This window comes from Mustelus asterias, chromosome 1 (genome assembly GCF_964213995.1).
Source record: "Mustelus asterias chromosome 1, sMusAst1.hap1.1, whole genome shotgun sequence".
NCBI lineage: Eukaryota > Metazoa > Chordata > Chondrichthyes > Carcharhiniformes > Triakidae > Mustelus > Mustelus asterias.
This window is the reverse complement of record NC_135801.1, coordinates 167,329,700-167,354,984: the sequence shown is the minus strand read 5'-3', so window position 1 is coordinate 167,354,984 and position 25,285 is coordinate 167,329,700. Positions and strand designations below refer to the sequence as shown.

General features: G+C 43.8%; 1 protein-coding gene across 2 annotated transcripts in view; it reads right to left on the bottom strand.

The window, feature by feature from the left end:
* Positions 1-25,285, bottom strand: part of zbtb7c (zinc finger and BTB domain containing 7C) — a 102,671-nt gene that overhangs the window by 70,871 nt on the left and 6,515 nt on the right. The window lies entirely within an intron of this gene.

Genomic DNA, 25,285 nt, shown 5'->3' with positions numbered 1-25,285 from the left:
TTACCCTCTGGGTGAAAAGGTTGTTCCTAATATCCCCCTAACCCTTCTAACAATCAACTTTAATCTGTGTCCCCTGCTAACTGACCTCTCTACTGGGGGAAACAAGTGTTCCTTGCATAATCTATCTCAGCCCCTCATAATTTTGTACATCTCATTCAAGTCACCCCTCAGCCTCCTCTGTTGTAAGGAAAACAGCCCTAGCCTACCTAATCTTTCCTCATGGCTGCAATTTTCAAACCCTGGCAACATTAATGTAAATCTTTTCTGTACTCTCTCCATAGCAATTATGTCCTCCTTGTAATGCAATGACCAGAACTGTATGCAAAACTCCAGCTGTGGCTTAACCAGAATTTTATACAGTTTCAGCATTACATCCCTGATTTTGTATTGTATACCTCGTGCAATAAAGGAAAGCATTCCACATTCCTTCTTTATCATCTTAACTACCTGTTCTGCCACGCCACCTTAGAATCACATAATCCTTGCAGTGCAGAAGGAGGCCATTCGGCAAATTGAGTCTGCACCAACTCTCCGACAGAGCATCCTACCCAGGCCCACTTTCCACCCTATCCCCATAACCCCTTGCATTTACCATGCCTAAACCACCTAACCTTCAGGGACCTGTGGACATGCACTCAATCATCTCTCACTTCCCTCTATCCCCTCAATATCCTCGTGTTTATGGTGAATTTCATTGCTTTGCTTGCCCTCCCAAAAATGCATAACCAGAAACTTCTCTGGAGTGAAATCCATTTGCCAATTTTCCACTCAACAAAGCGATTTATTGGTGACTGAGTCTGGAGTCCACAACTATCATCTTCACTGTTAACTACATGGCTTATTTTTCTGTCATCTGCAAGTTTCCCCAATTATACCTCCCACATTCAAGTCCAGATCACTAATATATAACAAGAAGCAAGTGCCCCGACACTGAGTGCTGTGGAACACCACTGTAAACCACTTCCCATTCACTAAAACATCCATCCATCATTACTCTTGTTTCCAGGAGCTGAGCCAATTTTGGATCCAACTCACCACATTGTCCTGTATCCCATAGATTTTTACTTTCTAACCAGTCTAACGCCTTATTAAAATCTATGTAGACCACATCCACTACACAACCCTCATCAATCATCTTTGTTACTTCTTCAAAAAATTCAATTAAGTTAGGAAGGCACAACTTTCCCTTAACAAAACCATGCTGACTATCCCCGATTAATTCTTGCCTATGTGACAGTTTATCCTGGCTCTCAGAATTGACTCTAATAATTTGCCCACCACCAAAGTCAGACTTACTGGTGCCAATGAGGTATGTAGACTTCATTATAATATTTATATTGCCAGATAAGCATTTGACCATATCTTTGTGCCACCACTAATGCCACTTATTTCCACCTCCATAACACTACATAACTTCACCCCTGCCTCAGCTCTTTGTTGTTGGAACTCTCATCCAATGTTTTTGTTAGTTTTAGACACGACTCTTTCAACACACTCTTGACCACCCTTCCAAATTCTACCCTCCATAAATTTGAGCTTATCTATAGCTCTGCTGCCCATGACTTTGCTTGCACCAAGTCTCATTTGCTCATCATCTTTGTGCGTACAGACCTAAATGGACTGACACTTAAGCAACATTTCAACATTTTTATTTTTGTTTTCAAAATTGTCCATTACCTTAGTACCTTGCTATCCCTGTAATTTCTTCTAGGTCCACATGCCTCCAAGATCTCTATATCACCATATATCTAATATCTCTCCGTTTCTGGCCTCTAGGGCCTCCCCAATTTTAAGTGCTCCACCAATGGCAGCCGCACTTTCAGCTGAATATCAGCAATATTTAACATCTCGGTAAAATATACAATATGCACATTATAGAATATGTTATCCTGCTGTCAGTGTACTGTTATCCACTTATTATCTTCAGATGCTTGTGAGTACACAAGTGGAATAAGAGCCAAGGAATGAGAGGTTATAGCTTCTCAAATGGCTCAATGAAAAAATACAAAGACTAGTATGATACTAAGGTACTAATAGACAACAGCCCAGGTTAAAAAAACAGTTGATTCTACATTTCCTATCCTTAGGTTCCTGCAACAAGTCTACTCCCACTGAAGAAAAGCCATTTGTGATGGGCTTGGTGCTGTAAGTTAATGTTTTGGAGTAGGAGACAGAAAGGGAAGCAGATTATCAAGCAGACTTTATTTCATCATACTGAGGCTTGGGTATTGCTCATGAGGTCATTTTCTTTTTAAATCAGCTTGGGTTCCTGCTCCTAATTGTTAGTCAGTGAGGCCATGTAGATCGTATTGGCAGTGCGGTATGTAAATAGTCCTGGGTTTGGCTATATTACTTCACATTGACCAGCCTTCTACACTCACTGCACTGACTCACTTGAGAAATAATTAGATATGTGAGACACTAGAATCCATGGAACTATATCAAATGCTAAATTAGTATTTTCAGGGGAGAAGAGGAGAAATTTGAGGAGAAAAGGAGATTAGAAGATTTAAACCGTGTGGAATCGATGAATCCACTCGAGTTCCAAAGACAAATCTGATCTGTCCCAGAGAGACTGCACAGAAATGCAGCTACTTTGTACAGAGCACAAACAGACTAGCCAGCAGCTTGCAGTTAGTTTTAATTTTAATTCCCTTGTTACAAGACCGGATTCCACTCCCTCCTATCCTCATTTATGAAGTTCAAGTAACAGCTCCCTGTTCGCAGACACAATGGCAGGCTAACCTCTCTGAGCTTATTGTTTCCTGTCTCTCTATGCTAGTTGCATCCACCTGGATATTGGTTGAACAAATGTTGACAGATGATGCCAGTTTAACAAGACACACTTTTCCAAAAAACAAAAGGATTGGAATATAATAGATCCTACACACAAGTATATGAGAAGCCATTCATCCTGTCCTTGACGATAATCCATTTTACTTAAAACTACAACAATCATCACACAGTAGTAATTATTGTGAAATTACGAGGTCAGATTTTATGATTTTCTCTGCTATTCATTCTTGCAAAGAAATACTGTTTCCTCAAGATGGGTTAGAAATGTACTCCCACCACACCCTCTCATAAAATAAATTCCTGGCTGAGCGCCCAAATGGTTGCACAAACGAACCTGCAAAGCCCCACAGTTTCACGAACTACATAAAATAAAACAGAGATGTCACATTTTACCATTAGGAATGCAATCCACTGGTCGATTTAATTTAGAAATTGCACACATTAATGCATAAATTTGGAGATGACTTACTTCATAAGATCATAAACTCATACAATTTAATGATTTAGTTGCAAGTCCACTTTTAAATAGCTTAACTGTAGGTTGTACCAAACGCAGCAAACTCAATCACCCGTTACATTACCCTACACCCAGTACAGGGTGAAATTGCTGTGTCCATAGGTAATCTGTCTCTTTTGTACTCTCTATTTTTAATGATTCCATTGCTATCATTTTTTCCAGCTATTGCATGAACACTATTTATCATGCATCTTGAATTCTGCCATGTTGTCTTATTTGCAAAGGCATAAGATCAGTGAATAAATGGAATGTCAACATGAAAGTGAGGTGCACTGACGAATAGGGCTGACGAATGAAGATGCTTTGAGCTTTTCTCTTTGAAACAGGGTAGGTACAGAGGAGACAAAAGGAGAAAAATCTCAAATTTTGAGATATTTTCTGCAATGAGTCCTTTTTGACAGACACCGTTACTCATTTTTCTCTATCTCACACCCTTACCCAAATTAGAACCCAATCAAAATAATATTGTGAAGTAACTGCTTGTCACTACGAACAAAAGACAGCAAGTGTAGGTCTGGCAGCATCTGTGGAGAGATAAACAAAGTTAATGTTGAGTTGAATATGATGCAAGGAACTGAGGTAGAAATGTGATGGATTTTATGCTGTTGAAAAAAGACGAGGAGGGGTCAGGTGAAACAAATGGGAAGGTCAGGGATAGGTTAGAGGGAGGAGGAATTAAATGACTAAGATGTCATGGAACAAGAGGCAAAGGGAGTGATAATGGTAGCAATATAGAAATAAAGCATTGATCCAGAGTAAGTGTTAATAGCAGAATAAAGGTTAGCTGTAAAAGCAAAAACATGAAACAAGATACAAACCAGCACGTGGGGAGGGAAAAAATGTACTCAAAGATCATGATCTGAAGTTGTTGTGCTCAATGTTAAGTCCAAAAGGCTGTAAAGTGTCTAATCAGAAGATGGAGCGCAGTTCCCCCAGTTGAAGCTTTGGGCCTCACTGGAACATTGCAGCAGACTGAAAACTGAAATTTGAGCATGAGAAGAAGATGGTGAATTGAAATGGTGGCGGGTAACAGGAAGATCGGGGTCATGCTTGAGGACTGGGTTGAAGTGTTCCACAAAGTGGTCACCCAATGCGTTTGGTGGAGAGGAAACCGCATTGTGAACAACAAATAGTTTACTAAATTGAAACAAGTACAGGAAATTGCTCCTTAACTGAGTGTTTGAAGCCTTAGACATTGAGGAGAGAGGAGGTAAAAGGGCAGATGTTACACCTCCTGCGGTTGCATGGGAAGGTGCCATGGGTAGGGGTTGAAGGTTGGGGGTGGTAGAGGAGTGGGTCAAGGTGCCGTGGAGGGAACAGTCCCTTCAGAATCTTGACAAGGGACATGTGGGAAGACGTGTTTTGGTGGTAGCATCATGCTGGAGGTGGCAGAAAGGATGATGCTTTGAATAAAGAGACCAGTGGTATGAAAAGTGTGAACAAGAGATACCCTATTGTGTTTCTGGGAGGAAGGGGACAGGGTGAGAGAAGAAGTGCAGGAAATGGACTGGTCAAGGTTGAGGTTGTCGACCACTGTTGGGGAAGTGGGGAGCAGGTAAGTGTGTGGGAATTTCAGTTCAGGAGAAAGGAAAACAGTGTCTTTGTGTAAGGGAGCAACATCAGAACAGATGTGAAAGAGACGGAGAAACCACCCCCCCCCCCCACCCCACCCCCCACCAAATGACCTGCCCCCAGTCTGTCCCTGCCCCCTCAGGCCCCGCACCCTTTCCACTGCCCAATGGGCATTGCCGGGGCACCAAGCTGGCAGTGCCAGGGTGCCAGGCTGGCAATGCCTGGCTGGCACTGCCCAAAACGCACCCCCTGCCTCCAACCTTCCGGGGGAGGGCCTCCATGGCCTCTGGTTCTGCTGGTGTGGCCATCACGTCTGGTCCCCGTTGATGGGGACCATACATGATCCGTGCCAGAGAGAACCTTCACCGGCAAGGCCACAGAGCCGTCCCAGGCTCACTTGTAATATTTAAATGCTATTTTAAATAGGATCTAAATATTACAATCGACTTCACGTCCAAGGCTGATCTCGCCAGATATCCCGTGCTAGTAAGATTGCGAGAGGAGAGAAATCGGGCGCAAAACCAATTTCTCAGCTTTCTCGCAATCTTACCGGCTCACCTCTCCCATCGGCCAGCAGGGCAAAATAGTAAGATCACTCCTGGGAATCTCCAGCCCTTCCATGAAGAGAAAGCAGCACCACAGCGAAGAGCCAGTCACTGATGCAGGTGTTAGTCAGAACACCAAATAAGAAGGGAAAAGCTTAGGGAACACCTCATTCATTGGCACATGGTGGTCATTCTGTTGTTAGTGCTCTCTGAGAGTTCAAAATGAGAATGCTGGAGCAGTTGGGAAGGAGGTGATCAGTGAGAATGGAGAGTTCATTGGGGCATATCGGGAGATCCAGCAGGCTATGATGGTTCAGTGGAGGAAGCAAAACATTCCTGCAAATGGAGATTAGCCACACCAAATTAGAGACAAGCAGTGGCAAATGCAGATTCCTGGCCACAAGAGACACAGATGTGAGGAACGAGAGGCTGGAAGATAATGAAGGCAATATTGTCATAAATGTTAGAGCATCAGTGCCACAGGAGGCTGTGCCTATCCAGGCAATTGGCGTAAGACATGCGTGCCCTCACTTCAGGCTTCTTAGATCTTGTGATGTCGCTTCTCAGCCTTTTGGCTAAGATCAAGTGTAGTTATGCGGATGCTGCGCTTGGTTGAGGTCATTGGGTTGCATTTAAGCTTCATTTTCATATGAAGCAATTTTTAAAAGCGGCATCTCGGCCTTTTGGCTAAGATGCAAATGAGATCAAGCCTTGGAGAAGGAAACTTCCGCCTTCTCCAATCAGCTTGGCTCATGTAGATCAGACCCAAGACAGGGTAAAGGGTTGCTTACCCTGTCTTGTCAGCTTGGATCAGAAATGTCTCAACTTGTTGAGACTCTGAATTGGACTTGATTTGATTGAATTGGAAAAGTATTAAAAAAAAGATCTTGTGGATATGCCCTGCTAGTAGCTGCAAAAGTCACAGTGATTCTGAGCGTCTTCATATCCAGGTCATTCCAAGGATCAGTTGCTGACCTGGCTGGTATTCCTCAAGCAACTTCCCCTCATTGCAAAACGCAGTTCACAAATGCTCTTATGTCAAAAAGGCTGCATCTTACATAGAAATCCAAATGGATAGTGCAGAGGTGTAGAGGGTAGTAGGATTCACCCTTCTCACTGGATTTCCTCAGGTGCAGGGGGGGTTCATTGATTGCACCCATGTCGCCATCAAGGCACTGACCGAGCAGCCAGAGAGATTCTTCAGTTGGAAGGGATTTCATTCCCTAAATGATCAGGTAAACAGGTATCTGCCTTGATTTCTTCACTCGCAGGCAATCACAGGTGCTGTAGTGTTAGGGGACAACAGATATCCCCTGAAAATATGGTTACTGATGTTGATGGAAGACGCTGTATTGAATGCACCAAAACACTGCAACCAATGTCATTTCATCACCAGGATTGTCTTTGAGCAGGCTATTGGATTTCTGAGATGTGATTCTGGTGCCTTTGAATGGTTAGTAGGCAGACCCCACTTCCAGTACCTGACCTTAAGGATCTTTCGCATTGTGATTGCCTGCTATACTCTCCATAATATGGCCCTTGGAGGTGTGTGAATCTTGAAGAAGGAAAAATTGAGCAATACATTTCCTTGAGGAGGCATTGAAGGGTGGTGGAGGAGGCATTGAAGGGTGGTGTAGGAGCCATTGAAGGGTGGTGGAGGAGCCATTGAAGGGTGGTGGAGGAGCCATTGAAGGGTGGTGGAGGAGCCATTGAAGGGTGGTGTAGGAGCCATTGATGGATGGTGGAGGAGCCATTGATGGATGGTGGAGGAGCCATTGATGGGTGGTGGAGGAGCCATTGATGGATGGTGTCCCAACTTTGCAAGGACTTCCAAAGGATCAAAGATCAAGGCATTGAGCAGGATGGCAGAGAAACTTGGGCAGTTCTTATCCAGGAGAGATTCTCCTGAGGGCACATCACCCTGAAAGCACTTGGGTCTGATGCTCATTTTCATCTAAATAAGATAGCGCATCTTTCATGTATGTCCAGCCAAAGCCTTCCCTTGCACCCACAATGAATGACACACAAATCAGCACTGGCCATAGATTTACCTCAAGCACAAACATTCACATTGTTCCATGTTTTCCTTTTTTAATCTTGATTTCATCAAAGACTGGACAGACAAGTCTCAGTTCAAAGAATACCACATTCATTGTATTGAGTTCTCAATTTTACTCAAACATAAAACATGTCACTCAAGTGAGGACCTTAACATGAAATTATCAAAGTGGTGGCTTTCACTCACAACTAGTGCTGCCCCTGTGGCTGGGGATGAGGTGGAGGCTGCTTGCTCACTTGTATCTGCTTACGGCTGAGATTCTGGTGGCAGGTGTCACACAGGCTGCTCCAGTGGCAAAAATGCAGAGACAGCCTTTGTCACGGGGCCTTTCTATGGAGATGGTTCCACAGAGGGGGCCAAGGTGGGGTTTGTATTAGGATCATTGCTCGTTTGATTCCCTGTTAATGACCTGGATATGGGTACATAGGGCATACAGTTCAAAGGTTGCAGATGAAAGAAAATACAGAAACGTTGTAAACGATGAAGGAGGATACTAACAGACCTCAGGAGAATATAGACAGACGAGTAAAATGACACATGGTACATGAAAATTTAACAGAGAAGTTAAATTGTTCCACAGGACCAGGCTGAGGAGAAGGCAGTTGGTTTGTTCACTACATTTATTTATTTATTTTAAGTTAAATTTGTGTAAAAAATCGGAGGTTTTTTTTTAAAACAGGAAGTGGGCCCAGCAGGAGTCTGGGAAGGTTTTTGGAGGGTTTAAAAGTGCTTAACTTGCAGTTTTCAGCCTCATTGTTTAAAAGTAGGCCGCACTTTTGAGCGGGCAGCGTCGTTAGCGGGCAGCAGAGTGAGCAGGAGGCAGAGTGAAAGCTGTAGGGCTTTGGCTCACAGGGCTTAGGCAGAAAGGGCGAGCAGGGGTGAGTTAATTCATTTTTTGCTGTTTCTACCTGGTACTGGCAAGGTATCTAGAGGGGATGGGTGTGAAGGCAGTGCAATGTTCCTCTTGCACTATGTTCGAGGTGAGGGACGACGTCAGTGTCCCTGCTGATTATACCTGTGAGAAGTGCATCCATCTGCAGCTCCTCCAAAACCGTGTAAGGGAACTGGAGCTGGAGTTGGAGGAACTTAGGATCATTAGGGATGCAGAGATGGCCATAGACAGAAGCTTCAGGGATACAGTTACTCCGCGGAATGAAAATAGATGGGTGACGGTGAGAGGGGCTGGGAAGAAGCAGTCGGTGCAGGGATCCCCTGTGGTCGTTCCCCTTAGCAATAAGTATTCCGCTTTGGATACGGTTGAGGGGGACGACATACCAGTGGTGAGCCGCAGTGAGAGGATCTCCGGCACTGAGTCCGTCCCTGTGGCTCAGGAGGGTAAGGAGGAGAGCGGGAGGGCAATAGTTATTGGGGACTCGTTAGTTAGAGGGATAGATAGGAGGTTCTGTGGCAGCAAAAGAGACTCGAGGGTGGTTTGTTGCCTACCGGATGCCAGGGTCCGTGACGTCTCGGACCGTGTTTTCCGGATTCTTAAGGGGGAGGGGAAACAGTCACAAGTCGTGGTACACATTGGTACCAACGACATAGGTAAGAGAAGGGACGGGGATTTAAAACAGGAATTTCGGGAGCTCGGCTGGAAGCTGAGAGCAAAGAGAAAACATGTGGTCATCTCTGGTACGCTACCGGTGCCACGTGATAGCGAGTTGAGGAACAGGGAGAGAGTGCACTTAAACATGTGGTTGCAGGGATGGTGCAGGAGGGAGGGTTTCAGATACGTGGATAATTGGAACACGTTCTGGGGAAGGTGGGACCTCTACAAACAGGACGGGGTGCACCTGAACCAGAGGGGCACCAATATCCTGGGAGGGAAATTTGCTACGGCTCTTCAGGGGGATTTAAACTAATTTGTCAGGGGAGTGGGAAAAGGAGTTGTAGTCCAGAAGTCAGTGTTGAGGGTGGTGAGGTATTGGGGAAGGTATCAAGGTCAAGGGTGGGTACCGGTAGACAGGAAGATGGGTTGAAGTGTGTCTACTTCAATGCAAGGAGCATCCGGAACAAGGTGGATGAACTTGGGGCGTGGATTGCTACTTGGGACTACGATGTTGTGGCCATTACGGAGACGTGGGTAGAACAAGGACAGGAATGGTTGTTGGACGTTCCGGGGTATAGATGTTTCAGTAAGTGTAGGGAAGCTGGTAAAAGAGGTGGAGGAGTAGCATTGTTAATCAAGGATAGTTTAACGGCTGCGGAAAAGCACTTTGAGGGGGATATGCACACTGAGGTAATATGGGCTGCAGTTAGAAACAGGAAAGGAGCGGTCACGTTGCTAGGAGTTTACTATAGGCCCCCAAATAGTAATAGAGATGTGGAGGAAGAAATTGCTAAGCAGATTATGGATACGTGTGGGGGTCACAGGGTAGTTGTCATGGGGGACTTTAACTTTCCAAATATTGATTGGAACCTTTGTAGGTCAAATAGTTTGGATGGGGCACTTTTTGTGCAGTGTGTGCAGGAGGGTTTCCTGACAAAATATGTGGATAGGCCGACAAGGGGTGAGGCCACATTGGATTTGGCACTGGGAAATGAACCGGGCCAAGTGTTAGATTTGGTTGTGGGAGAGAACTTTGGAGATAGTGACCACAATTCGGTGTCTTTTGTTATTGCAATGGAGAGGGATAGGGCCGGACGGCAGGGCAAGGCTTACAATTGGGGGAGAGGGAATTATGATGCGATTAGGCAAGAATTAGGGGGCATAAGATGGGAACAGAAACTGTCAGGGAAAGGCACTGATGAAAAGTGGAACTTTTTCAAGGAACAAATACTGGGTGTCCTTGATAGGTATGTCCCTGTCAGGCAGGGAGGAAATGGCCGAGTGAGGGAACCGTGGTTCACAAAAGAGGTGGAATGTCTTGTGAAAAGGAAGAGGGAAGCTTATGTAGGGATGAGGAAACAAGGTTCAGATGGCTCGACTGAGGGTTACAAGTTAGCAAGGAACGAGCTGAAAAAGGGGCTGAGGAGAGCTAGGAGGGGACATGAGAAGTCCTTGGCGGGTCGGATCAAGGAAAACCCCAAGGCTTTTTACTCTTATGTGAGGAATAAAAGAATGACCAGGGTGAGGTTAGGGCCGGTCAAGGACAGTGGTGGGAACTTGTGTATGGAATCAGTAGAGATAGGCGAGGTGATGAATGAATACTTTTCTTCAGTGTTCACCAAGGAGAGGGGCCATGTTTTTCAGGAAGAGAAGGTGTTACAGGCTAATAGGCTGGAGGAAATAGATGTTCGGAGGGAGGATGTATTGGCAGTTTTGAATAAACTGAAGGTCGATAAGTCCCCTGGGCCTGATGAAATGTATCCTAGGATTCTTTGGGAGGCGAGGGATGAGATTGCAGAGCCTTTGGCTTTGATCTTTGGGTCCTCGCTGTCCACGGGGATGGTGCCAGAGGACTGGAGAGTGGCAAATGTTGTTCCTCTGTTTAAGAAAGGGAATAGAAATGACCCTGGTAATTATAGACCGGTTAGTCTGACTTCGGTGGTTGGTAAATTGATGGAAAAGGTCCTTAGGGATGGGATTTACGACCATTTAGAAAGATGCGGATTAATCCGGGATAGTCAGCACGGATTTGTGAAGGGCAAATCGTGCCTCACAAATTTGATAGAATTTTTTGAGGAGGTAACTAGGTGTGTTGATGAAGGTAGGGCGGTTGATGTCATATACATGGATTTTAGTAAGGCGTTTGATAAGGTCCCCCATGGTCGGCTTATGATGAAAGTAAGGAGGTGTGGGATAGAGGGAAAGTTGGCCGATTGGATAGGTAACTGGCTGTCTGATCGAAGACAGAGGGTGGTGGTGGATGGAAAATTTTCGGACTGGAGGCAGGTTGCTAGCGGAGTGCCGCAGGGATCAGTGCTTGGTCCTCTGCTCTTTGTGATTTTTATTAATGACTTAGAGGAGGGGGCTGAAGGGTGGATCAGTAAATTTGCTGATGACACCAAGATTGGTGGAGTAGTGGATGAGGTGGAGGGGTGTTGTAGGCTGCAAAGAGACATAGATAGGATGCAAAGCTGGGCTGAAAAATGGCAAATGGAATTTAACCCTGATAAATGTGAGGTGATTCATTTTGGTAGGACTAATTTAAATGTGGATTACAGGGTCAAAGGTAGGGTTCTGAAGACTGTGGAGGAACAGAGAGATCTTGGGGTCCATATCCACAGATCTCTAAAGGTTGCCACTCAAGTGGATAGAGCTGTGAAGAAGGCATATAGTGTGTTAGCTTTTATTAACAGGGGGTTGGAGTTTAAGAGCCGTGGGGTTATGCTGCAACTGTACAGGACCTTGGTGAGACCGCATTTGGAATATTGCGTGCAGTTCTGGTCACCTCACTATAAGAAGGATGTGGAAGCGCTGGAAAGAGTGCAGAGGAGATTTACCAGGATGCTGCCTGGTTTGGAGTGTCGGTCTTATGAGGAAAGGTTGAGGGAGCTGGGGCTGTTCTCTCTGGAGCGGAGGAGATTGAGGGGAGACTTAATAGAGGTTTATAAAATGATGAAGGGGATAGATCGAGTGAACGTTCAAAGACTATTTCCTCGGGTGGATGGAGCTATTACGAGGGGGCATAACTATAGGGTTCATGGTGGGAGATATAGGAAGGATATCAGAGGTAGGTTCTTCACGCAGAGAGTGGTTGGGGTGTGGAATGGACTGCCTGCAGTGATAGTGGAGTCAGACACTTTAGGGACATTTAAGCGGTTATTGGATAGGCACATGGAGCACACCAGGATGGTAGGGAGTGGGATAGCTTGATCTTGGTTTCAGATGAAGGTCGGCACAACATCGTGGGCCGAAGGGCCTGTTCTGTGCTGTACTGTTCTATGTTCTATGTTCTAAGTCTATAGTGATACATTTCGGGAAGGGTGAGGAGAGACAATATGAACTAAAGTGAGAACAGGAAAATAGTACACACATAAATCATTGAAGGTAGCAGGACAAATTGTGAAGGCTATTACAAAAACATATTTGATCCGTATCTTCATTAATAGAGGAAAAAAAGTACAAAAGTGATGGATTGTTAAACCTGTATAAAACACAGACCTCAGCTAGAATGTTGTGTTCAATTCAAGGCACCAGACTTTAGGAAGGATGTCCAGAACTTGGGGAGGCTGCAGAGGAGATACAGTGACAAAGGGCTTCAGTTACATAGAGCGATCAGAGCAACCAAGCCATTCAGCCCATCAAGCTGTTCCACCATTTAATAAGATCGTGGCTGATCTGTAGCCAAACTCTATATACCTGACTTTAGCCCATGTCCCTGAATACCTTTACTTAACAAAAACATATCTATCTCAGATTTAAAGAATGCAACTGATCTAGCATCAACTGCCTTTTGTGGAAGAAAGTTCCAAACCTCTACTACCCAACTGCTAGGATTATTCTCCTTGGGGCAGAGAAAGTTAAGGAGAGTTTCATTAGAAGTCTTCAAAATCTTGATATCAGAGAAAATAAAGAAAAATTGTTCCCAGTGGCAGAAGAATCAATAGCCAGACGACACCGCTTTAAGGCGACTGTTGGAAAATTCAGAGGCGACTTGAGGAAAGATTTTTTACAGCAAGTTGTGATGTGGAATGCACTATCTGAAAGGGCAGTGAAAGCAGAGTCAATGGAAATATTCAGAAGGAAGTTGGATAAATCCTTGATGGGAAAACATACAGAGCTATGGAAAAGGACCAAGAGAGTAGGACTAATTGATTCGCACTACCAAAGAAACAGCACAGACATGATGAGATAAATGCTTTGTATTGTTCTATGATAATACTGCTTTCAGCCCACCTTCTAAACACTCCACTCAGGATATCCACTGTATGCAACATAATGAAAGCAAAATTTAGCTTGCATCACAGAAAATACATTTCCACAATAAAAACACATTGTAAAAATCATCTGCCAAAGTGTATATGTTCCTAAGACCAACTTCTTAGGACCAACATAGCTACCAATATGAGATTTGGTGCAGATCATTCCACTAAAACTTGACAAACCATATCTACACTAACAAAATACAGTAACATACATTTTTGTGCTAAACGCGCATGTTTAATAGTATTTATAAACTAAGAGCATCAGGTTGGAAAGGCATGTGGAGAAATAGCAGGAAGAAAATATTCAGGACGGGAGATTCTAAGAGAAACATCAAGAAGACAGCAATGAGCTAGAAAGGCTTGTTAGGCAACTCCACACAAGCTTTTTAAAAATTTACTCATGGATGTGGGCATCATTGACTGGACCAGCATTTGTTGCCTATCCCTAATTGCCCTTGAACTGAGTGGCTTGCTAGACTATTTCAGAAGACGTTGCTGTGAGTCTGGAGTCACGTGTTGGCCAGACCAGGTAAGGACTGCAGATTTCCTTCTCTAACGGACATTAGTGATTCAGATGGGTTTTTTTGACAATCAACAATAGTTTCATGATCCTCATTATCTGCCAAGTTGGGACTCGAACCCCGGTCTCCAGAGCATTCACTTGCGTCTTTGGATTATTAATCCAATGATAATACCTCTAAGTCACTGCCTCCCCTTTCAGCCATATCTCCTTGAAAGGCTCACTGTATTTCTGCAGTTGCAAATGATGTCATGTAAACTGTCTGGTCAGGATCAGTCTGCCATAAGTATGTTAAGCTGAGTTAATTATATGCAGTATTTTTTCCTGCTCTGTTTTAGTTATAATTTTTTTCAGTAAGATGTCCTCTTAAAATTATTTCCTCCACTTTGGTAGTGCCCATTTAACATAAGAACATAGGAATTAGGAGCAGAAGTTGGCAATTTCAGCCCTTTGACCCTTCTCTGGTGGCATTTTCCCTGATTGCCACATTTTTGCATTGAAATCAATGCAGCTTAGTGCCAAAGTTACTCCACTTTGCATTTGGCATGAATTATTCTTACTCTGAGTTTTGCTCTCTTCCTTTGAGAAAGCATTTGCCCTTCGTTTGGCACATTTATATTTCAGCACAGACAGGGTGGGGATTTGCTAATTGGTGGACCAGAGGCATGAAAATGTGTTGGGATATTTGCTTTACAATAATAGTGGTTGTTTGGCTCACTTGTAGTATTTCATGACCAAGAGAGTCCTAAAATGATGTCACACTCCACAGATGTAATAAAATGTGTCATCTGGGCCAATATTAGAAAAGAAAATGTTCTAATATTTTAATATTTATAATATTTTACTGCAATAACATGAAATTGCTACATTTTCATTCAAATGAAAAGTTAAACCGAGGCCCCTATTTGCACTTACACGTGCGGAAGATACTGCAGGTACTATTCAATGAAGAGCAGGTGATATCTTCCAGTGTTTTGACCCACATCAAGCAACTCCCCAAAAAATAGATTTCAAGCTGCAATAATGTTTTGCGACCCTGCTGTGCACAATTGGCCACCATGATTGCCTAGATAACAACATTGCCTATACTTCAGAAATAATTGCTTGACAAGTCCTTTGAGATAACCTGCAAAAGGCACTCTGTAAATTCAAGTTCTTTCTTTCAAAATCCTGCATCATTGCTGCTTTTGTTATTTGGAGAACAATTTTAAAATATTACAGTCGGCAGGGACAAGGTAAGTTAGTCCTTTCAAACCTCCCACTCCAATACATCAAACTGTCCTGTCAAATAGCATTTCCTTTCATCACTGTGCATGCACCTTTTAATTTGAACTGATTATAAATATATGCATTGTTATGTTTCTTAAATCTTATAATTCCTTATAGAATTCTACTTCCAACATATATTTAGAATGCAGTAGTTTACCAATTGAAAAATTAAATGCAGGCGGCATCAAAAGTTAAGCAAAGAACTAGAGTTGCGAGTAATGCATTCCACAAATCTACAACGGAAGGACACATTACTAAATATGTCAATTAACCTGATGTGGAGATACAAAGAACAGTACAGCACAGGAACAGGCCCTTCGGCCCTCAAGCCTGCATGGTCATGATGCCTGCCTAAACTAAAACTGTATGCACTTAGAGTCCGTATCCTTTCACTCCCATCCTATTCATGTATTCGTCCAGATGCCCCTTAAATGCCGCTATCGTACCTGCTCCCACCACCTCCCCGGGCAGCGCGTTCCAGACATTCATCACCCTCTATGTAAAAAACTTGCATTGCACATCTCTTCTAAACTTTCCCCCACACACCTTAAACCAATGTTCCCTAGTACTTGACTTTTCTACCCTAGGAAAGAGCATCTGACTATCCATTCTGTCCATGCCACTCATAATCTTGTAAACCTCTATCAGGTTGCCCCTCAAGCTCCGTCATTCCTGTGAGAACAAACCAAGTTTATCCAACCTCTCCTCATAGCTAATACCCTCCAGACCAGGCAACATCCTGGTATACCTCTTCTGTATTCTCTCCAAAGCATCCATATCCTTCTGGTAGTGTAGCGACCAGAATTGTACACAATATTCCAAATAAGGCCTAACTAATGTTCCATAAAGCCGCTGCATAATCTGCCAATTTTTATACTCAATGTCCTGATAGATGAAGGCAAGCATGTCGTATGCCTTCTTGACTACCTTATCCACCTGTGTTGCAGGTGCAGCTGCATTGACAGATATTCTGTCATTTTACACTGAAGTGTTACCAAGATTATAATTTTGCATTTAAATATGATCAGATAATTTCTTCAAATACTAAACTAAGATTAAAATTCACTGCATGCTAGGTAAAACATTGAAGGGCATAACAGAGGCAAATTAAATATAAATATTCCAGCCCAATACTAGGAATATCCAGTTAACATTTTGAAGTCTTCACAACTTCAAGGTTAACATCAACAGTTAAGGAGGATTGCGAATAAGACAAACGAAGAACCAATCGTCAGTATAACTTGAATAGACCTGCAGAACATAGAAACTAGAAGCATGAGTAGGCCATTTGGCCCTTTGAGCCTGCTCCGCCATTCATCTTGATCATGGCTGATCATCGAATTCAATATCCTGATCCCCCCTTCCTCCCATATCTCGTGATCCCTTTAGCCCCAAGAGCTATACCTAATTTCTTCTTGAAATCACACATCATTTTGGCCACAACTGCAATCTGTGGTAGTGAATTCCACACATTCATCATCCTCTGGGTGAAGAAATTTCTCCTCACTTCAGTTCTAAAAGGTTTATCCCTTATCCTCAAACTATGACCCATAGTTCTGGACTCCCCCACCAATGGGAACATTCTTTCTGAATCTACCCTGTCTAACCCTGTTAGAATTTTACAAGTTTCTATGAGATAATCTCTCACTCCTCTAAACTCCAGTGAATATAATCCTAACAGAGTTAGTCTCTCCTCATATGACCTGCCATCCCAGGAATCAGCCTGGTAAACCTTCGCTGTACTCCCTCTGTAGCAAGGACATCCTTCCTCAGATAAGAACACCAAAATTGCACACAATATTCCCAGTGTGGCTTCACCAACGCCCTATACAATTGCAGCAAAGCATCCCTATCCCTATACTCAAATCCTCTCTCTATGAAGGCCAAGATACCATTTGCCTTCTTTACTGCCTGCTGTACTTGCGCGCTTACTTTCAGCGATTGATGCACGAGGACTCCAAGGTCTCTCAATTTACTGCATTCAAGTAATAATCTGTCTTCCTATCAGTGCTACCCAAGTGGATAACCTCGTATTTATTCACATTATACTGCATCTGCCATGCAGTTGCTAACATACTCAGCCTGTCCAAATCACGCTGAAGCATCTCTGCATCCTCCTCACAGCTCATCCTCCCACCCAACTTTGTATCATCTGCCAATTTGGAGATAATACATTCAGTTTCCTCTTCCAAATCATTAATAAAAAATGTGAACAATTGGGGTCCTGGCACAGATCCCTGCAGAACCCCACTAGTCACTGACTGCCAATCAGAAAGAGACCCATTTATGCCAACTCTTTGCTTCCTAACTGCTAACCAGTTTTCTCTCCATCTCAAGACATTACCTGCAATCCCATGTGCTTTAACTTTACATAGTAGTCTGTTATGTGAGAACTTGTCGAAAGCCTTCTGAAAATCTAAATAAACCACATCCACTGGTTCTCCTTGGTCAACTCTACTAGTTACATCGTCACAAAATTCCAATAGATTCGTCAAGCATGATTTCCCTTTTGTAAATCCATGCTGACTTTGTCTGATTATACCACTGCCTTCCAAATGCCGAGCTATGAAATCCTTGATAATAGACTCTAGCAACTTCCCCAGTACCGACGTTAGGCTCACTGGTCTATAGTTCCCTGTTTTCTCTCTACCTCCCTTTTTGAATAGTGGGCTTACATTAGCTACCCTCCAATCTGTAGAGAATATTCCAGAGTCCAAAGAATTTTGGAAAATAACCACCAATGGATCTACTATTTCCAGGGCCAGTTCCTTAAGTACTTGGGATGAAGGTTATCAGGACCTGGAGATTTATTCACCTTCAATCCCATCAATTGCCCAAAACCATTTCTCTACTAATGCCGATTTCCTCCAGCTCCTTAGTAAAACATGTTTCTCTCAGCACTTAACAAAGAACAAAGAACAAAGAACAATACAGCACAGGAACAGGCCCTTCGGCCCTCCAAGCCCGTGCCGCTCCCCGGTCCAGGATTGAATCCTGAATCCAGGATCCCCGCCCAATTTTCCAGCCTATCTACATCCTAATATCCTATCCACCGAGCTGTCCCTCACAGCTACGATGCTTTGTTCATCACAACCTATTAACTCACCCCCACCCCCCCATTCCAGACCATGTGATCTCCAGGGAGAGGCGAAAACCCAGAGTGAAAACCCCAGGGCCAATATGGGGGAAAAAAAAATCTGGGAAATTCCTCTCCGACCCCCTGTGGCGATCGAAACGAGTCCAGGAGATCACACTGGCCCTGATCAGAAAATGCTTCCCAACCCTATTCATTTCCACTTCTGCTTTACGAACACCATCTGAATTCCCTGCCCCCGAGACAGGTTCCCAACTATCCGCAGTCTCGCTCTGTACTGACACCAGCACATTATTCTGGCATATTATTCATGTCTTCATTTGTGAAGACTAAAGCAAAGAACAAATTTAATTCCTCAGCCATTTCTTTATGCCCCATTATGAATTCTCCTGTTTCTGACTGTAAGGGCCCACATTAAGTTTTGTCAATCTTTTTCTCTTTACATATCTACTGAAAGTTTTAGTCAGTTTTTATGTTCCCCCCTAGCTTTCATACTCTATTTTTCCCTTTTTAATCAATCGCTTGGTCCTCTTTTGCTGAATTTTAAACTGCTCCCAATCCTCAGGCCTATTGCATTTTCTTGCCAATTTGTATGCTTCTTCCTTGGATCTGATACTATCTCTAATTTCCCTTGTAAGCCATGGTTTGGCCACAATTCCCTTACCACTCTTGCGCCAAACAGGAATAAACAACTTCTGGAGTTCACCTATGTGTTTTTTAAATGCCTGCCATTGCCTGTCCACTATCTTTCCTTTCAGGAATGTTTCCCAGTCCATCATGGTAAATTCATGCCTCAAACCATCATAGTTCGCTTTATTGAGATTCAGGTACCTGACCTCAGAATCAACTACATCACTATCCACCTTGACAATGAATTCTACCATATCATGGTTACTCGTCCCCAAAGGTTCTCTCACAATTAGATTTCCAACTAATCCTTTCTCATTGCGCAACACCCAGTCCAATATGGCCTGCTCCCTTGTTGGTTCCTCAACGCATTGCTCCAGAAAACCATCCCGTATGCACTCCAGAAATTCCTCCTCTATTGTACTGTGATTAATTTGACTCAATCTATATGCAGATTAAATTCTCCCATAATCACAGATGTTCCTTTAACACATGCATCTCTGATTTCCTGTCTAATGCTTTTCCCAACATTACAGTTTGATGGTCTGTATACCACCCCCACCAATGTTTTTTGCCCCTTGTTGTTTCTTAATTTAACCCATACAGATTCCACATCATCTATGCTGATATCTTTCTTCAATATTGTATCAATATCATCTTTAATCAACAATGCAACTCCACCACCTTTCCATCTGTCCTTCCTAAACACTGAATAGCCCTCAATGTTTATTTCCCATCCTTGCTCACCTTGGAGCCACGTCTCCATAATGCCAACTACATCATACCCCTTTACATCTATCTGTGCAACTAATTGATCCATTTTGTTTCGAATGCTCTGAGCATTCAGGTACAAAACCTTAAGGTGGGCACTTTAACGCTTTTTTTTCCTTTCCTGCTATTTTTTACTCAGTCCTTATCTGCCTCTGGCACTTGATTTCTCAGCCAATCACTTTCCTTATTCTCCTTACTGTCTTTTCCTCTTGTCCTTAGTACCCCCGCTCTAAATCTTTGAAGAGATTCCCATCCCTCTGTCATATTCATTTAAACCCTCCCCAGCCACCCTAGCAAGTATCCCTGCCCCACCCCCCCACAAGGACATCAGTCCCGATCCTGCCCAGGTGTAACCCGTCCAGTTTGTACAGGTCCCACTCCCCCAGAACCAGTCCCAATGCCCTAGGAACCTGAAACCCTCCCCCTCACACTGTCTTTTCAGCCACATATTCATCTTATGTATCCTGCTGTTTCTACTCTGACTAACACGCGGCACAGGTAGTAATCCTGAGATCACTACCTATGAGGTCCTACTTTTCAACTTGCTTCTTAGCTCCTTATATTCTGCTTTTAGGACCTCATCCCTTTTTTTATCTATGTCGTTTGTACCAACATATACTACGACAACTGGCTGTTCGCCCTCTCCCTTCAGAATGTCCTGCAGCTGCTCCGAGACATCCTTGAACCACAAATGCATTTTGATTTGATTTGTTGTCACATGTATTACTATACAGTGGAAAGTACTGTTTCTTGCATGCTGTTTGCTACCAAATAAACCTGTTGGACTTTAACCTGGTGTTGTTAGACTCCTTACTGTGTTTACCCCAGTCCAACGCTGACATTTCCACATCTTGCATGCTATACAGGCAAAGCATACCGTTCATAGAGAACAAAAGGAGCGAGTGCAGAATGTAGTATTACAGTCATAGCTAGGGTGTAGAGAAAGATCAACTTAATGCAAGGGAGGTACATTCAAAAGTCTGATGGCAGCAGGGAATAAGCTGTTCTTGAGTCAGTTGGTACGTGTCCTCAGACTTTTGTATCTTTTTCCCAACAGAAGAGGGTATGTCCGGAGTGCGTGGGGTCTTTAATTATGCTGGCTGCTTTTCTGAGGCAACGAGAAGTATAGACGGAGTCAATGGGTGAGAGGCTGGTTCCAGTGATGGACTGGGCTTCGTTCACGACCTTTTGTGGTTTCTTGCAGTCTTGGGCAGAGCAGGAGCCATACCAAGCTCAACCAGAAAGGATGCTTTCTATGGTGCATCTGTAAAAGTTGGTGTGAGTTGTAGCAGACATGCCATTTCCTTAGTCGTCTGAGAAAGTAGAGGCGTTGCTGGGCTTTCTTAAATATAGTGTCAGCATGGGGGGACCAGAACAGGTTGTTGGTGATCTGGATACCTAAAAACTTGAAGCTCCCGACCATTTCTACTTTGCCCCCCTTGATGTAGACAGGACCATGTACTCCACTATGCTTCCTGAAGTCAATGACTATCTCCTTCATTTTGTTGACAATGAGGGAAAGGTTAGTGTCGTCGCACCAGTTCACCAGATTCTCTATGTCTTTCCTGTACTCCATCTCATCATCGTTTGAGATCCGACCCACTACGGTGGTGTCATCAGTAAACTTGAAAATCAAATTGGAGGAGAATTTGGCCACACAGTCATAGGTGTATAAGGATTATAGTAGGGGAATGAGAACACAGCCTAGTGGGGCACCAGTATTGAGGATGATCGTGGAGGAGCTGTTGTTACCTATCCTTACTGATTGCGGTCTGTGGGTTAGGAAGTTCAGGATTCCGTTGCAGAGGGAGGAGCCGAGCCACAGGCCATGGAGTTTGGAGATGAGTTTCGTCGGAATAATGGTGTTGAAGGCGGAGCTGTAGTCGATAAATAGGAGTCTGACATGGGTGTCTTTGTTATCTAGGTGTTCCAGGGTTGAGTGCAGAGCAAGGGAGATAGCGTTTGTTGCGGACCTGTTGCGACAGTAGGTGAACTGTAGTGGATCCAGGCAATCTGGGAGGCCAGAATTGATTTGTGCCATGATTAACCTTTCAAAGCACTTCATAATGATGGGTGTCAGAGCCACCAGACAATAGTTGTTAAGGCACGCTGCCTGGCTTTTCTTTGGTACCGGGTTTGAAGAAGGTAGGGATCTCAGATTGTTGTAAAGAAAGGTTGAAGATGTTTGCGAATAATGTGATACAATTATAGCTCTTGCCTCTCTTTTTATTCATTCATGGGATGAGGCTGTCACTGGTGAGGTTAGCATTTTGACTGTGTTTGTTGACAACACCATGCACACACAGTTGTACTCTTTTACTCTGTGATATCACTGCAAACGATGGAGTAGGCAGCAGCCTGGAGCCGAGATGCTTATCAAACAGTTGTCAAAGGCAATAATTAAAAAAGCCTCACCTCTATGTCAGTGGAGAAGCCCAGTAAGAAGTTTAACAACACCAGGTTAAAGTCCAACAGGTTTATTTGGTAGCAAAAGCCACACAAGCTTTCGGAGCTCTTAGCCCCTTCTTCAGGTGAGTGAAGAAGGGGCTAAGAGCTCCGAAAGCTTGTGTGGCTTTTGCTACCAAATAAACCTGTTGGACTTTAACCTGGTGTTGTTAAACTTCTTACTGTGTTTACCCCAGTCCAACGCCGGCATCTCCACATCATCAGTGGAGAAGAGCAGAGCTGGGATCACCTTGGGAAGGGAGCGGAGGCTTTTGATCCACCCGGTGAAGGCCACAATTCCGATTACAACTTCGGGGTTTCTTCTGGTTGGATCTCATTCAGATCCTGAAGCCATTCACCCAGTTTCTGAGCCCCTTAACCCAGGCCTGTCACTGGGAAGATGACCCAGAACTCTAAAGACAGAGCGTAGAAGTTGTAATTCGAAACTGCAGTCGTTCCTGAGTGGATCAGAAGCTTTCCTTTCCTCCTCATCCCAATCCACAGAACATTCCTACCCAGGCCCCATCCCTATAACCCCCGTATTCATCCTGCTAATCCCCTGACACTAAGGGGCAATTTAGCATGACCAATCAACCTAACCCGCACATCTTTGGACTGTGGGAGAAAACCCACCCGGAAGAAACCCACACAGGGAGAACGTGCAAACTCCACACAGACAGTCATCCAAGGCCTGAATTGAACCTGGATCCCTGGCGCTGTGAGGCAGCAGTGCTAACCACTGTGCCACCATGCCATCCCAAAGATAAGATCCAACTTGGACTGTGTCTCTTGCAAATGATGTCATTGGTTTTCTGCACATGTGCAGATGGGTATCGTAGGCCATCTTGCATTGGCAGGGGACACACAGTGCAGCATTTACTGTTGTCTCTAATGACCTTTAAGAAAGCGATAATGAGCTGTTTTCTTGACAACTCTGATTTGTAGGCCGTTTCAGGGGGTAAGTAAAAGTCAACCACATTGTTGAGAGCCTGGAGTCACATACAGGCCAGATGAGACAAAGACGGCAGATGCCCTTCCCTAAAGGAATAATATTTTTCCCTAAAGGATATTAGCAAATCAAATGGGCTTTTATAATAAACCAGTATTCTCATGGTACAAGCTTTTTAAGTCTAGATTTATTTAATCAAGTGAATTTAAATTCCCCAGATGTTGTAGTGGGATTTCAACTCTTGTATCATATGAATATACAAATTAGGAGCAAGCCACTCGGCCCCTCAAGCCTGCGCAACCATTCAACAAGATCATTGTTGATCTGATTTCTTTGCATCCCTGACTATGCCTATAACCTTTCATCCCCTTAATTATCACAAACCTATCTACCTCTGCCTTAAAAACATTCAAAGACTGTGCATCCACTGCCTTTTGAGGAAAAGAGTTCCAAAAACCCACGGCCCTCCTCATTTTTGTCTCAAATGGATGACCTCTTATTTTCTGATGTGGAGATGCCGGCGTTGGACTGGGGTAAACACAGTAAGAAGTTTAACAACACCAGGTTAAAGTCCAACAGGTTTATTTGGTAGCAAAAGCCACACAAGCTTTCGAGGCTCTAAGCCCCTTCTTCAGGTGAGTGGGAATTCTGTTCACAAACAGAACTTATAAAGACACAGACTCAATTTACATGAATAATGGTTGGAATGCGAATACTTACAACTAATCCAGTCTTTAAGAGCCGCGAAAGCTTGTGTGGCTTTTGCTACCAAATAAACCTGTTGGACTTTAACCTGGTGTTGTTAAACTTCTTACTCTTATTTTCTGACAGTGACCCTTGATTCTAGATTTTCCCATAAGAGGAAACAGGCTTTCCACATCCATCCTGTCATGACTCCTCAGAATCTTATATATTTCAATCAAGTCATCTCCTATTCTTCTAAACTCCTAAACTAAACGGTGGTACAAGCCTAGACTGTCCAATCTTTTCTCATAAGACAACCTTCCCATTCTAGGTATTAGTCTAGTAAACCTTCTCTGAACTGCTTCCAGCATATTTACATCCTTCCTTAAATAAGGAGACCAATATTGTACAAAGTACTCTAGATCTGGTCTCACCAATGTGGTCACCTGTGTAGCTGAAGCATAACCTCCCTACCTTTGAATTCAATTATCCTCGCAATAAACAATAACATTCTATTAGCCTTCTTAATTATTTTTTGTACCTGTAAAGTAACTTTTGTAATTAATGCACTAGGACGCCCAGATCCCTCTGTATTCCTCGGTATCTCTCACCAGGGCAGTTGATGTCATATACATGGATTTTAGTAAGGTGTTTGAAAAGGTCCCCCATGGTCGGCTTATGATGAAAGTAAGGAGGTGTGGGATAGAGGGAAAGTTGGCCGATTGGATAGGTAACTGGCTGTCTGATCGAAGACAGAGGGTGGTGGTGGATGGAAAATTTTCGGATTGGAGGCAGGTTGCTAGTGGAGTGCCACAGGGATCAGTGCTTGGTCCTCTGCTCTTTGTGATTTTTATTAATGACTTAGAGGAGGGGGCTGAAGGGTGGATCAGTAAATTTGCTGATGACACCAAGATTGGTGGAGTAGTGGATGAGGTGGAGGGCTGTTGTAGGCTGCAAAGAGACATATATAGGATGCAAAACTGGGCTGAAAAATGGCAAATGGAGTTTAACCCTGATAAATGTGAGGTGATTCATTTTGGTAGGATTAATTTAAATGTGGATTACAGGGTCAAAGGTAGGGTTCTGAAGACTGTGGAGGAACAGAGAGATCTTGGGGTCCATATCCACAGATCTCTAAAGGTTGCTGCTCAAGTGGATAGAGCTGTGAAGAAGGCCTATAGTGTGTTAGCTTTTATTACCAGGGGGTTGGAGTTTAAGAGCCGTGGGGTTATGCTGCAATTGTACAGGACCTTGGTGAGACCACATTTGGAATATTGTGTGCAGTTCTGGTCACCTCACTATAAGAAGGATGTGGAAGCGCTCCAAAGAGTGCAGAGGAGATTTACCAGGATGCTGCCTGGTTTGGAGGGTAGGTCTTATGAGGAAAGGTTGAGGGAGCTAGGGCTGTTCTCTCTGGAGCGGAGGAGGCTGAGGGGAGACTTAATAGAGGTTTATAAAATGATGAAGGGGATAGATAGAGTGAACGTTCAAAGACTATTTCCTCGGATGGATGGAGCTATTACAAGGGGGCATAACTATAGGGTTCGTGGTGGGAGATATAGGAAGGATATCAGAGGTAGGTTCTTTACGCAGAGAGTGGTTGGGGTGTGGAATGGACTGCCTGCA